Source organism: Dromiciops gliroides, chromosome 4 (genome assembly GCF_019393635.1).
Source record: "Dromiciops gliroides isolate mDroGli1 chromosome 4, mDroGli1.pri, whole genome shotgun sequence".
Lineage (NCBI taxonomy): Eukaryota > Metazoa > Chordata > Mammalia > Microbiotheria > Microbiotheriidae > Dromiciops > Dromiciops gliroides.
Window position 1 is genome coordinate 281,654,151 of NC_057864.1, and position 16,636 is coordinate 281,670,786.

The window sequence follows — 16,636 nt, forward strand, 5'->3', positions numbered from 1 at the left end:
AAAAAAAAAAAAAGATAAACAAGGAGTCCGACCGAATTCTTTCAATGATAGAAATATGGTCTTGATACCTAAACCAGGGAGAGGAAAAACAGAGGAAGAAAACCACAGATCAATTGCCTAATGAATTTTGATATGAAAATATCAAATAAAATATGAGGAAGGGGACCACAGCAATATATCACAAAGATCATGTACAATGACTAGGTGGGATTTATACCAGGAATGCATGGCTGGTTCAATATTATGAAAATTATAAGCATAATTGATCATATCAATAAAAATGATGTATCAACATCTATACCAACAGATACAGAAAAAGTTTTTGACAAAACGCAACACACATTTCTACTAAAAACATTGGAAAACAAAGAAATAAATGGAGCTTTTCTTAAAATATCTATCTAAAACCAAGTGTAAATATTATTTATAATGGGGATAAATATAAATCCCTCTCAATAATATCAGGGGTAAAACAAAGTACATTTGTACATTATCACTACAGTTATTCCATTTTATATTAGAAATGCTAGCTATAGCAACAAGGCAAGAAAAAGAAATTGAAGGAATAAAAATAGGCAATGAGAAAACACAACTATTACTCTTTGAAGACAATATGATGATATACTTACTTAGAGAATTCTAGACAATCAGTTAACAACTTTAGCCAAGTTGTAGGATATAAAATAAACGCACATAAATCATTAGCATTTCTACATATTACCAATAAAACCCAATAGGAAGACATAGAGAAATTGCACTTAAAATCACCGAAGACAGTAATTAGAATTCCCCCTGCCAAGGTATACGCAGGAACTATATTAACATAATTGCAAAATACTTTTCACACAAATAAAGAGAGATCTAAACTGAAGAAATATCAACTACTCATGAGTAGGCTGAGCTAATATAATAAAAATGATATTTTTATCTAAATTAATTGATTTATTTACTGCTATATCAATAAAATGACCATATAATTATTTTATAGCACTAGAAAAAACAACAAAATTTATCTGGAAGAAGAAAAGATAAAGAATATTAATAATCAGTGGAAAAAGGTGAAGGAAAGAGGCCTAGTAGTACCTCATTTCAAACTAAATCATCAAAACAATCTGGTATTAGATTAAAAAATAGAGTGGTTGATTAGCAGAATAGACTAGGTACTCAATACACAGTAGTAAATGATCAAAGCAATATAGTATTTGATAACCCCAAAGATCCAAGCTTTTAGGGCAAGAACTCACTGTTTGACAAAAACTACTGGGACAACTAGAAAGTTGTCTGGTAGAAACTTGGCACATACCAAAAATCTCACACTGTATACCAAGACAAGGTAAAAAATGGATACCTGATCCAGATGTAAAGGATGATATAATATGCAAATTTGGGAAGCATTGAAAAATTACCTGTCAGATATGTGGATAAGGGAAGAATTTATGACCAAACAAGAGAGGATAATGAGATGTAAAATAGACAATTTTGATTATATGATATTGTCAAAATTAGAAGGAAAGCAGGAAATTGGGGAAAATTTTTTTAACAGGTTGCTCTGATAAGGGCCTTATTTTTCAAATATATATGAAACCGACCGAAATTTATAAAAATAAGAACCATAAATGATCAAAGGAAAACAAAGCAGTTTTTAGAAGAAGAATAAAATTTATCAATAGTCATGAAAAAAAGGCTCTAATCACTAATAGGTCAAGAAATAAAAATTGAAACAATGCTCAGGTAACACCTTACACCTACCAGATTGGCTAATATGACAGTAAAGGAAAATGACAAATACTAAAGGGAATGTGGAAAAATAGGTAGACAAATGCATAGTTGTGGAGTTGTGAATTGGTACAACCATTCTGGAGAACAATTTGGAACTATGGCTAAAGGGTTATAAAGCTGTGTATACTCGTTCACCTAGCAATACCACTATTAGATCTATATTCCAAAGAGATAAAAAAGGATCTATATACACAAAAATCTTTATAGCAGGGTTTTTTTTTGGTGGTGACCAATATTTGAAAACTAAGGGGATCCCCATCAATTAGGGAATGGCTGAATAAGCTGTAGTACATGACTATGATGTAATACTACATTGCCATAAGAAATGACGAGGATGATAGTTTCAGAAAACCTTGGAAGACTTCTATGAACTGATACAGAATGAAGTGAGAAGAACCAGGAGATACTATATACAGGTGTACATAGTAAGAGCCACATTATAATGATAAATCAATTGAGAAAGACAACTGCTCTGACCAATAAAATGGTCCATGAAATTCCAAAGGATTCATGACAAAACACGCTATCCACCTGCAGAAAGAGAGAATTTATGGACTCAGAGGGCAGATGAAGCACATTTTTAAATGCTTTATTTTTCTTGCTTTTTCCCCCACCATGTGGCTAATGTGGAAATGTTTTTCATGAGTTCACATGTAGTTATATTTTGTTTCATTTTGGGGTTTTTTGGTGGGGCAATGAGGGTTAAGTGACTTGCCCAGGGTCACATAGCTAGTAAGTGTCATGTTTTGAGGCTGGATTTGAACTCAGGTCCTCCTGAATCCATGGACTGTGCTTTATTCACTGTGCCACCTATCTGCCCCACATGTAGTTATATTGCTTGCCTTCTGAATGTGTGGTAAAGAGGCTAGAAGGAGGCAGAGAAATTAAAAGTCAAAATTAAAAAAAAAAAGACATGAAGTCAAAGGGAAAGTTGTATTTTTTTGCCTCTGCATCACTGGTGGGAGAGCAAACTGATAGCAGGAGGCAGAAGTTGCCTGGCACTGGCATAGATAAAAGTAGTTTCACAGGCCCCTAGCAGTCTCCTTTCATGGAAATTTTAATGTGGCAAAAGAGCAGACCCCAGAACCAGAGTTTATGACCATCCTCTAACACACATGACCCTGAGCAAGTCACCTAAACTCTCAGCATTCTACTGTGGGTGGTCACAAAATTGAATGTGGGGGCTGCAAAAAATTTGGCTACAGTAAAAGGTTATATACATCTATTTTATATACCTATACACCCAGGATTGTATAAAAATTTCTCGGGTGAGAAAGTGGAAAAAGTTTAAGAAGCCCTGGTCTAGGCAATACTCAGACTATAAGATTTAAGATTTATAAGGTATCTTATCTGTATTGGAGGGATTTTTCTCATTTAGGAGTTTCGCATTGCTAATTAAATTACAGGTCTGTTCTCCATCACTTTCCTAATAATGATTAGGGGGAAGATGAAGGCTAGAAAGCAAATGGTTCTAGGGCTTCCCTGAACTAATAATAGTTTTCTTGTTGGCTTGGAAATTTCAGTTCTTTACTTGGCTTGATGAAAATCCCATGCTTTTCTACTAATACAATATATACAGAATTTACAAAGAGATCATATATATATATATGTGAATAGATATATGTGTGTGTGTGTGAATTTATATATATATATATATATATATATATATATATGCAATGGAGATTTCTAGTCTTTTTTTTTTTTAGCCACAGTTGCAAAAAAAAACCTAGAAACTACAAACCTATTCAAAAGAACGGCTATTACTGATGGAAGCTTTTGGGTTTGTCCATAACCCACCCCATCCTACTCCCTGCCCCCAAAGTATCATCATCCACCCAGCGACAGATATATTCTTTGTTCTTTGTTTTAAGAGGGTTTTTTTTTTTTTTTGGTGAGGTCCAGACTTGCCAAAGTGAATAATCAAAAGGTCACACCAGCTTTGAGTCATCTTAGGAAATTTTTACTGACTAAAATAGGCTAATGTGAGCACGCGCGCGCGCGCACACACACACACACACACACACACAGGTTCTATTTAAGCTAGTAAACTCAAGTCAGCACCTGGGCCTTAGTACAAGATCAGGGTGAAAGGCTGCTTACAAAGAGAATTTCTTTGGTCAAGAATCACAAAACTGTTATTTCACACTAGGTATCCTCCCAATCATGACAAACTAGACTGCAAAGTAGAATTGAATTGCCCCCAAAGGACTGTTGGTCCTGGGAGTGTATAGTCAAACAGGGCCTGATGACTATATCAAAACTGGTACCTCTGCTTTAGTATTGCAGTATTGATTTGAGCTTCTGAGTCTGTTTTGATCTCTAGAATCTCAGCAGCATGTAGAGTCTGGTCTGAGGCAGTCAAAGGATGAAAAATGAAAAACACAAGTATGAAAAACATAGTATCTTAGAGGACATCTTATGCAGCTCTCACCTGAAATATGAATCCCTCCTGCTCCATCTCTTTAAGGCATATCTGCTGGTGCAGCCGATAGAACATTAGGCCTGGAGTCAGGAAGTCCTGAGTTACAATCCAGTCTCAGTCACCTACTAGCTGTCTGACCCTGGGCAAGGCACTGAACCTCATGTGAACCAGTTTCCTTAACCTTAAATCGGGGATCATAATGTTGCCTACTTCATAGGGTTGTGAGAATTAAATGAGATAAAATTTACCAAGTGCTTTCTTTGTGCATTGTTTTTGGTGTATAATAGGCACCTTCCCCCTTTTCAGAATCCTTTATAAGTGGTCATCCGATCTTATGCTGAATACCTCTGGTGGTAGAAACTCAGACTCTCATAGAGGCCTATTTCATTTTATGATGATGTGAAATTCTTCTCCTTGTATTAAGTAAAAATCTGCTTCCCTGTCACTGTCACACAGTGATTCTGATTCTGCCGTTTGGGGTTAAGTACAACATACCTTATGTTTGTCTATTAAGTCAAGCCTACAAGAATTTATTATGTGCTAATAGGTGTGGGGTATTATGCTATGTGCTGGGGTTATAACAAAAGGTAAAAAGCCTTCCCCCCAAACCAAAACCAACCTAGTCCATACCTTTAAGGAAATCACCATGCAATGGAGGAAATAACATGGAAACAACATATAAATATAGTACATACAGGATACATTGGAGCTAATCTCAGAGGGAAGGCACAAAGATTTAAGGAAGACTGGGAATGATACTTAAAGTATTTGAAGACAGCTGTCATGTTCTCTCCTATAATTTTTATTTTCCAGGCTAAGTATTCCTCGTTCTTTCAACTTTTCTTCAGTTCAAATGGTTTTGAATCTTCTCAGCACTGTGATTGCCCTTTTCTAGGTTGGTTCAAGTTTGTCAATGCCCCATGAAACACTTAGTGTTGGAGATGTATTCCTGGTTAAAGGTGTCAAATATGCTGCTTGCTAAATGCTGTGGAAAATAGATTAAAAAGTAACTGGGAAATGTTTAGGGGGCAGCTAGGTGGCACAGTGGATAGAGCACCGGCCCTGGAGTCAGGAGGACCTGAGTTCAAATCCGGCCTCAGACACTTAACACTTACTAGCTGTGTGACCCTGGGCAAGTCACTTAACCCCAATTGCCTCACTTAAAAAAAAAAAGTAACTGGGAAATGTTTAACAAAATAAATAAAAATATATTAGAAAATACATAATGTTAATATGAGGTTTTCTAAATAAAAATGCAAGGACCCTTATGCGTGGTTTGGTGGACCCTATTTCTATTTGAATTTGACACCATTGTTTTAGGTCTGGTTGATCAGCAGTAAATTAGGTCTGTAACTTCTCTCATTCATTGTGTACCTACGGATGTAACCTAAAACATCATTAGTTTTTTGCTTGCCATAGCATACTTTTCATGCACATTGTGATCACTAAGTTTACCGAGTTCACTAAGCCCAACAAGGTTTGTTTGTTTGTTTGTTTTTTTGTGAGGCAATGGGGGTTAAGTGACTTGCCCAGGGTCACACAGCTAGTAAGTGTCAAGTGTCTGAGACAGGATTTGAACTCAGGTACTCCTGATTCCAGGGCCGGTGCTCTATCCACTGCGCCACCTAGCTGCCCCCTGTTTGTTTTTAATATATCAATTGTTGGCTAGCCCTTTTAGAGTAGAAGGAGAACTTATGCTGAAGTCACAGGACCTTAGATTGAATTCTGTCTTTTATTACCCATGAGACAGCAGGCAAGTCATTTAACTATTCTGGACCCCAGTTTCCAAGTCAATGGAATGAGCAAATTGGATTAAGTGATGGCTAAGGTCCTTTTCAACTCTATATTTATGTTCCTTTGACCTAGGATCCTGTGATTTATAAATGTCTAACCTATAGTATACTTGCATAGTTTCAGAATGGAAATATAGGAATGCATATGAAATAGAAGGAATGTGTATTTAAGTATGAGTTGGGCTAGATGGCTTCTAAGGTCCTTGCTATCTGAGTTTCGTTGAAATATTCTAAACCTTTCAGATTTGACCTCTATGGAAACATTTATCTTTGTTATGTTCCATTTTATTCCCATTAATTCCAATCAGTGATAGGATTTTGGAGTCTCATTGTGTTATCTAAGATATCTTATTATATCTAAGATATAATCTACTCTTCTTACCTCTATGTCATCTGCAAATTCACCAAGCATGCTTTAGATTAAAAAATTGATAAACAGGGTCAAGGACCAGACCCTGTAGGGTTTCTATCTCCCTGAATCAATTTCAATCAGTTAATGAATTTGGGCACAGTAATTCAGCCAGTTCTGAATACATCTAATTGGAAAGTCATCCAGCTCAGTTTTTACCATGTTATTCATGATGATAATCTAAACAAATCTTTTATGTCTCTGACCAACAACTGTGCTTTAGACAGCACCTTCCTTCTGGAGTATTGTGAGGATCCATTGAAATGATGTATATGAGATGCTGTGCAAATCCCAAAGCATAAAACAAATAACATCTATCACCATCATCCTGAAGCCTTTTGTTGCAGTATTAAAAATTATCCAAATTTAGATAAGTTGATGATGGCATCGTGGGCTAAAGAGCTTCAAAAATTTATTTAAATCCCTAATCCGCATAGACACAAAGGGAAGAAATATGGCACGGAAGTCCCACACTGGAGTTGGGAAGGCCTGGGTCATCTTGCCTCAAACAAATATTGTAGGATTCTGTGCAAGTCATAACCTCTCAGTACCCTAGGAAACTGAGACCATACATTACCTATTTGCGTTAGTGGAAGGAGTTTATATACCTGAAGTGTTCTACATAAATAAAGTGACAGGTTGAGACCATTACCATCAACTTGTCAGACAAGGAGCAAAATCAATACCAAATTAGAATTTTTAAAAAGATAAAGATTAGAATAAAATCTGGCAAGTAATAACAATAACTTCAACTCAGCCTCTTTGCAACTTCCACCCAAGCTTCTGGTTATGCTCCCTGGGGCCAAAAGGGATAAGTCTAATCCCTCTTCTATATGACAGCCCTTCAGATATATGAAGATGGCTGTCACATTCCTCTCCCTTACCACCTCTTCATTGCCCCCCTTCTTTTTCTTTTTTTTTTTTATAATTTAGTTCCCATCCCACCATCAGTTACAAATTAAAGCAATTTTTTAACATTAAAAAAGTTTTGAATTACAAATTCCATCCTCCTTTCTCTCTTTCCTCCCTCCCTGGAAGTAGACAATCCCATATAGATTATACATGTGAAATCATGTAAAACATTTCCATATTAGTCATTCTGTACAAGAAGACTAGGAAAGAAGGAAAGAGAGAGAGAAAGTGAAAGAAAAAAGAAGGAAGAACGGGAAAGAAAGAAAGAGAGATCACGGGAGAAAGAAAGAGAAAGAGAGAATGAAAATGCTTCAGACAGTATTCAAACAATATCAGTTCTTTTTCTGGAGGTGGATAGCATGCTTCATCATGAGTCCTTTGAGACTGTCTTGGATTATATTGCTCTATGGGACTGTATTGCTGAGAACAGCTAAGTCATTCACAATTCTTCATTGTGCAATATTGCTGTTACTGTGTACAACTCCTAGTTCTACTCACTGCATGAAGCTAAAAATGTCAGTTCCTTCAACCGATCTTATTATGCCATAAACTCAAGACCCTTCACCTCCCTGGTTCCCCTCCTCTGGGTACTTTTGAGTTTTACAGTGTCCTTTTTAAACTATGCGGTCCAGAACTGAACATCATATACCAGTTAAGGTCTGAGGAAGCCAGAGGACAGTGGGACGTATCACTTTTATAATTGTGTATAAGCTACTCTCTATAGAAGTAAGTAGGTTGAACAGTGGATAGAGCTGGGAGAGTCAGGAAGACTGGAATTCTAATCTGACCTTAGACACTACTTACTAACTGTGTGACTCTGAGCAAATTAATAAACCTCTGTTTGCTTCAATTTCCTCATCTGTAAAATGAAAATAATAATATTAGTAATAATAAAACTACCTCATAGGGTTGTTGTGAAGATCAAATGAAATAATAATTATAAAGTGCTTAGCACAGTCCTTGCACATAGTAAGCACTATATAAATGTTAGCTATTTTAAAGTAGTGCCCTTTCTTATGGAGAAATTTGATGTTGAAAGGGGCAGAAAAAATGACTAAATCAAACCAACTAGTTTAATTAGAAAACTCATTTAGAGAAACTATTAAACTGAGACTAAATCAACCTCTTTCATAGGTAGTTTAGTACCTGAAAGAGATAGGAAAAGGTATTTGGTTTGAGAAAAATTACTAAAAATGTATGTGCAAAGAAAATAGTTTTTGGATAGACTGTGAGAAGTTTGGTTGCATAAGGGACAGAAAATAAACTAACAGATTTGGTTTTATCAATTCAATGAATCTTTTGTTTTCCGTGTTATTATTTCCCACTCCTTTTGGAATCTCTTTTTCCATGCACTTTTTGGTATGCTATTTTCTAATTTCTTTAAGGCAAAGAACTACATTTCTCCTTTTTTTTCTTTTGTTAAAATAGGTGTTCAGGACTTTAAAGTTGCCTTTGTGTACTGCTTTGGTTGCATCATCTAAATTTTAATACACTATAATTTAAGTTGTTGTCTTTGAGGTAATCTGTTATTACTTTTGTAATGTATTATTTTACCCAGGATCATTCAAAATATCATTACATTTTTTTCCACACAGGCCTGAATCTTCCCAACATATTCATACTGTTTATTTACTGTTTATTGCATTATGATACATATACATATCATATATACATATAGCTAAAGATTTATGCCTTTTAAAATTTGAATATAACTTCATTTTGATTTAAAACATTATATATATTGTTTCAGTCATGTCTGACTTTGTGATTCCATTTGGGATTTTCTTGGCAAAGATACTGGAGTGGTTTGCCATTTCCTTTTCCAGCTCATTTTACAGATGAAGAAACTGAGGCAAACAGGGTTAAATGACTTGCCCATGGTCACACAGCTAGTGTCTGAGGCTGGATTTGAACTCATGAAGATAAATCCTTCTGATTCAAAGTCCAGTGTTCTATCCACTACACCACCTTGCTGCCCCACAGATGGCATTGTGCACCACCAATTTGTGAAAAATGAAACCTATTTTAATTTATCCAGTGATTATGATTAGCCAGGGAGAAAGAAGAGAATTCAGATGGCAGTTAGGTCAAAAGGAACAGAATTTCAAAGGGTTAACAACTTCTTCCGTGGTGCTTAGTGAAGCTTTGAAGTGTTAGACCAAGAATCTCAAGAGTTTGAATGGACTTCAGAGACTCCATGCTATCTCTGAATAATAATCTACTCTACAACAACCTTGAGAAGTTTTTGCTTAAAGCCAAGAGATGAGAAAAAAAAGCCTCTTGAAACAGGCCATTGCAAATTTTGAACTTTCCTACTGTTTCAAAGTTTTATTTATTTTTTCCTTTCGGTTTACTTGTTAAACTTTATGCATATGTTTAAAGTCATCTGAAGATGTTTCTTTTCTGGATTTTTTCCCCTTCTTGTGAATTACTGGGTGTCTTTACTGCCATTCTAATAATCTAGCTGCTTTCTTTGGTATGTGTAGATATGTAGTTCTTTTCTATCCTGCTTCCTTTTCAGTTTAAATTCCTTTTGATTAGATTTGCTAACTCCAATCTAACACATATTTGCCATCCCTTGTTAGTTATATCCTACCCTCAGCCAAGAGTACATCTTTCCTGTGTTTTGAGACATCAGTAAACATTGATTAAGTGCTAGGCAGTATTCTAAAGTTTGGGCATATAAAAAGAGGCAAAAGACAGTCCCAGCACTCAAGGAAGTCACAGTCTGATGGGCAAAACCACCAACCAACCAAAAAAAGACAATCTATAAATCACAAATCCATTCTTAGACACCATCTCATTAATCAGCTGTTCTTTTATCTAGTCTGCCTCTTTCTTTTGAAGACTTGCCTGCTGAAAATACTTCATGTACCTCTAAGGTATCCAGTGACAATGAATACCTTAGGTTTTCCAAACCATGGGAAATTCTGTGTCATAGCCACAGAAAGACTGGAGAAGTCTTTTTGTTAACATCAGTGCTTTTGTTGTCAGTGTCAGATTTAAAAGCCAATTAAAACACACATTACACCACACAGGTCAGCAAGAGACCTGTTGAATTACATGTCTATAGTCAGTTTTATCCTGTGTCATTTCTAATAATCTCAGATTTCCAAACCATGATATCTCTATTGTGAATGACTGTCAGGGATGGAGAAAGGGCACAGTATTTTTTTTTTTATTTTGATGCAGCTCCTGGAAGGCTCCTTTTCTGTAATCATTTTTTTTTAAATCATAAAAATATTTTATTATTTTCCAGTTACATGTAAAGATAGTTTTCAACATTTGTTTCATAACATTTTTAGTTCCAAAATTTTCTCCTTCCCCCCTCCCCAAGACAGAAAGCAATATAGGTTATATATGTACAATTACATTAAACATTTCTGCATTAGTCATGTTGTGAAAGAAGAATCAGAACAAAAGGGAAAAACCTAAAAAAATAAAAACAAAAGTAGAAACGGTGTGGTTCAAACTGCATTCAAAATCCACAGTTCTTTTTTTCTGAATGTGGAGAACATTTTCCAAAATGAATTCTTTAGAATTGTCTTGGATCATTGCACTGCTGAGAAGAATTCTGCAATTATTTTTAAAAAGGAAGCATGCATTTATATAGGTCGTTAGATCTATTTAAAGTAAGTATATAGGGGATAGGGAATGCACTTGTGATTTTTATGGTATAGGCCATAAGGAAACTGCCATTACCGATGCAGTGGATACCTTTTTTTTTTTTTTTTTTTTTACTACTTATTGTCTTAGAGGACTGCCTGAGGCCCTAAGAGGCTAAGTGACTTTTTTAGGGTTACACACAACTAGTATGTTTGAAAGACAGAAATTGAACCCAAGCTTTCCTGGTTCTAAAGATATACATATACACATTAGTATTGTGGTAAAAAAAATATGAAAGTTTTTTAACAGTCGGTTAGGATAACTGAAAGACGCCAGTTTTTTTTTTAAAGGACCACCCTTTCGGGGAGGAGACCAACGGCATGAGCTACGCACGCCAGTCCGCCTGCTGCGCACGTCAGACTGTCTGCTAGCACTCCACTTCCGGGGTGCGAGCTTAAAAGGCAAGGAGAGAATGGAAGTGGGAGTTTTTTTCCTGCTCTGCTGGTCTCCTGACTGCGCTGCACAGATGGTCTCTCTCTCCCCAAAGGTGGCCTTCTCTTTTGGTGAGTTTTATACGGAATATAGACTAAGCTTAGACTTAAGACGATTTGTATTGTGTTTCTACTTTCCTATCCTTCTAATCAACATCACCTTATGACTACCATACAATAAATGGTCTATCTAGAAAACCAGAAGCTTCTTCCATTTACTAGTCTGGGAGATAAATTAAGGGAAAGGTTAAGTAGGGTAGATTTATGATCTAATATCCAATTTTAAATCTCACAGTATATATATATATAAAACATGTATTATACGTCTATACATGTACCCAAAATATATGTGTGCATATATGCATGTGTATATCTATAGCTCTCTCTCTCTATTTTAAAATTGCATCTCACTATATGCTTCTGTTGGGTCAAGTCTATATATGGTGGCAAGTAAAACTAGAATGAGAGACCAACTTTGGTCTTCGGAATCCCATATGAGGGCAAAAAGTAGTGGGGAGAATTAGAAGGGAAGTTTGCTTAAATTCAATAGGTAGTATCATTCCATGGCAGAGTCAGGATTTGAACCTAGCTCTGGTTTCAAGTTTAATACTTTTTCTCCCCTATCCCTGTATTATAACTTCTTTAACCCTCAAATGCACACAGTCCTTGGAGAGGCACATCCATATTTATATTCTTATGGGGTTTTTTTTTTGCTTTCTTTTACCCACAATTCTTCCCTCCCTCCTCATTCCCAGTTCTCAACAAAGCTACCCTGAGCTTCTTACTCAATTATTATATTTACTGAAGCTGAGACAACTCACCAATGCTTACAACTTCAGGCCAATTGCATTTGTGTTCCCTCCAATTAATTTCTCTCTACCTCTCTTACTTTATCTTCAAAGTTCTTTTTGAGCACTTCTATGGCCTGAGACCAATTCATATTTTTCTTGGAAGCTTTGGATGTAGGATCCCTGATGTTGCTATCCTCTTCTGAGGGTGCATCTCGATCTTCCTTGTCACTAAAGAAACTTTCTATGGTCTACATCTTTCTCTGTCTGTTCAACTTGCCTGTCTTTTACTTGACTTTTAACTCCTTCTTAAAGTGGAGCACTACTTCCAGGATGAACTGTCCCAAGCTTCAGGGGGTCTAAGATGGTATGATTTAAGGAGGGCCAGGGTCTTCACTCACCTAGCCTGTTCTGTGGTCCATAGATAACCCCAGGCCAACTTGCTAATTAACCAGGCAGCAAAACTTTGTGTGTTGTGGTTGTTAGCTCCAAAGAGCCTGTACCCCTCCCCTACCTGTCTTTGGCTGGAAAATTATCTCAGTCATTCTTTTGTGGGTTCTGCTGCTCCAGGATTTGTCCTATGGCATTATTTGAAATTGTTTTTTGAGAAATCATGTCATGAGTTCCAAGGGCTTACTGCCTTTCCTCTACCATCTACCCTGCCAAAGAATTTCAACAGTTGTTTACTGAGCACCTACTATGCTGGGGAAATAAAAACAAAAAATTCAAGTTGTTTCTGACCTCAAGGAGGTTCCAGTCTAAGGAACATAATGCAATACAAACCATCATTTTCAGTTATTTATTTATACTATGAGGATATATAAAGGGAAAACAAGTTCCTCCCTCAAAGAGCTTAAATTCTTCTAGGGAAAGAGCAATGGAGAAAATGAGAATAGAAGGTTGTTGTGAAAGTAGAATTGAGGAGTTCTTTTCCCAGAAGTTCTCCTGCTGTATACACAGTGAAATGGGACTAGATAGAGGGCTGCCAGGAAGAAGATTGCTTCCTGGAGTGGGACAAAAGCCACATGGTAGGGGTTGTATTCCTTCCAGTCAAGAGGATGATGTTAGCAAATGCTTGCTAATTCTAGTGAGCTGCCTGATCCTGGAAGAGCTGGCTAGCAGTTAAGGAAGTATGCCTAGAAGCAAGATGAATATGAATTTCCTCAGAACAGCTACTGTTTGTTGCCCAGTTTTATTATCTAGGGATCTTGCTAGTTCTATAGTTTCTTTGGGTGTAGTTATGATTCTTTTTTTTTGTGTGTGTGTGAGGCAATGAGGGTTAAGTGACTTGCCCAGGGTCACACAGCTAGTAAGTGTCACGTGTCTAAGGCTGGATTTGAACTCAGGTTCTCCTGAATCCAAGACCAGTGCTTCATCCACTGTGCCACCTGGCTGCCCCTATGATTCTTTTTTTTTAATTTTATTTACTTATTTTGTAGGGCAATGGGGGTTAAGTGACTTGCCCAGGGTCACACAGCTAGTAAGTGTCAAGTGTCTGAGGCTGCCCCCTATGATTCTTTAACCAACATCAAGATTGACTCATTCTCATTGATGTACTTCTTAATTGACATTGATACAGAGCTTCCTAGTCTGCCAACCACGTTCCAGATAGTGCTTAGGATCTCATTTGGTCCTCAAAAGAAGCCAGAGTTGTAGTCACTGCTTACTATCCTATTTTAAAGATGAGGAAATGGAGGCTCAGAGAGTCTTGGTGTCTCTGCCTAGGGTAAGAGTCTTAAGGGTCAGAAGGAGGATTTCAGTCCAGGTCTTCCTGATTCCAAGTCAAGTAGTACTATAAAATATTTATATAAAGTAGATACTGAGTGTGACAAAAGTCTTGGTGCAGTTTTAAGTTTCAATAGCTTGAAACTGCACAAGACTTTTGGGATATGTTTTTTGTGGGGAAAGAAGGCACTAGTATGAGAGTAGGGAAGGAGAATCAGGAAAAGTGTCATTTGGGAGATGATATTTGAGCTGAGCTTTGAAGGAAACTATGGTTTCTTATTGTAAGAAGTAAAGGTGAAGAGCAGTTAGCACATTCCTGGCATGGGGACAACCTATGCAAACGTGAGATAGAATGTTATTTGTGAATAACAGCATGAAGGCTAATTTAATGGAATCTGTATAAATACCATGTGGAGGAAAGTAACATATAATGAGTTGGATTGAAGTTGTAAAGATCTTTAAATGCAAAATGGACTTTGTATTTGATCTTGGGCATAATAGGGAACCACTGGGGTTTATGGAGTAAGGGAGTGACCTGGTTAGACCTGTACTTTAGGAAATCATTTCTGTAGCTGTGTGGATATTGGATTGGAGGTAGGAGAGCTTTAATGGAGACTTGTTAGGAAGCTATTAAGACAGTCTAGGTGAGAGGTGATGAGAACCTGAAGCAGGGTGGTAATCTTGTGAGGGAAGAAAGAGAGACAGAATTCTACAAGAGATACTGAGGAGACAGAAATGACAAATATTGGGCACCAATTGGACATGAAGAGCAAGGAAGTGTGAGGAGTGGAGGATGACTTCAAGGTTGTGAACCTGAGTGACCAGAAAGATGGTAGTAACTATAGATGGCTTCGAAGTCCTTACTAGCTCTAAATCTCTGACCCTATGATACAGAATTCTTTGGTAATTTTATTTAGCCAGAGGTATAGAAGTACATATAGAAGTAAATATCGGTAGGACCAATACCTGTTGCATCTTGAGAAAATGACTTAGCCTCTTGAGGCCTCACTATTCTCATCTGTCAAATGATTGGGAAGATCCTTTCTTAATCAATCTATCATTCTATGATCCATTTAGAGATTGAAAAATAAATTTATGGGTCTGATTATTTCCATTCAACAGACATTTATTAAATACTCCCTATATCATTTGAGAATTGTCTTATTGTTCGCAAGGATGAACTAGTAGGTGTATAATAAGAAAAGAACTACTTAAAAGCCAAATGAGCAGAATTGGTTTGCTGCAGCTGAATGAAAGCAGAACTCTGCTAAACATATACCAACAAGGAAATGACTAACAAACATATCTGGTGGCTAACATATTTGGTGGCAAAATAATATCATGTTCTTGTTTACTATAAAGAGAAACAATTTTTAAAAATATGGATCCTTCTAGACATATGGTACTGTTGATGTGAAATCTAGGCAAAGCAACTTTAAATCTTGTTACCTTCATAAGTTTTTAAAAGCTTCTTCCTTCTCTTGATATCCCCTTATGTTCATATTTTCTGGCTTCTAATGCCTCAAATTTGGGCTTACTCATAAATGGTGATCCATCTTAAACTTATGATGTGAAACTCAAAAATCTATGTCAAGTATGAACCCAACAGTCCTGGAATAATATTCCCATTGTTTACCCTTCTGTACTATTTACAAACACCTAACATTATATTTAATTTTTTTCCTCCCTTATTCTAATCTCTACTGAAGAGGTAACCCTTGTTTTTATCAAGGCCTCTACGTGTTCTCTATACATGTCCTTGATTCCAACTCATCTCATTTTATCCAGCAGATTGCCCCCCACAATAATTCCATGTTCCCTTCTGTAATCTTAACTTTCTTCCTAGCTCATTTCTTATTAACTGTAAACATGCTTAGGTTTCCTCTATCCTTGAAAAATACTCACTTGATCATACCTTCCCCAAAGATATCATCCTATACCTCTCTCCTCTTTTTTAGTCAAATTCCTAGAAAAAATTGTCTATACTAACTGGTTCCATTTTCCCCCTCATTCTTTTAAATTCTTTATAACTTCTGAGCCCATCATTCAAATGACATTATTCTTTCCATAGTAACCAATGATCTCTTAATTGCCTAATCTGATGTCCTTTACTCAGCATGTGATGCTATTTACTACCCATTTTTGGATATTCTCTTATTTCTGGATTTTATGACAATACTCTCCCTTGGTTCACCTCTCTTGCCAGCTGCTTCTCAATTTTCTTTGCTTCCATTCCATACTGTGCCCCTTAAATGTGAGTGTTGTTTAAGGGTTTATTCTTTGCCCTCTTCTCTACATTCTTTCTCTCTTGGTGAGGCCATCAACTCTACTGGGTTTAATTATCTCTGTGCAGATCTATTTCTCCAACTCTTGTCTCTCCTGAGCTCCAATCCCTCATGACCAACTGTCTATTGGATATTTTAAACTCAATAATCATAATTTGTTGCTGTCAGTTAAAATTCATAGGAGAAGTTGACTATTTCTATGCTAGCTAAGGAATGTGAAAAGCCAGAGCTTTGTGAAAACATGAGCAAGTTGTCCCAAAGACGTGAAACCTTAGAATCATCTCTGATAACATCTTTTCCCTCATTCATCAAGTCCTCTTATTCCTCCTTCACCAATTGTTTCCATACTTATTCTTTCTTTTCCATCCCAGTTGCTATAACCCTTGTTTAGGGAGGTATTACTTTATTTCATATGCACTATTAAAA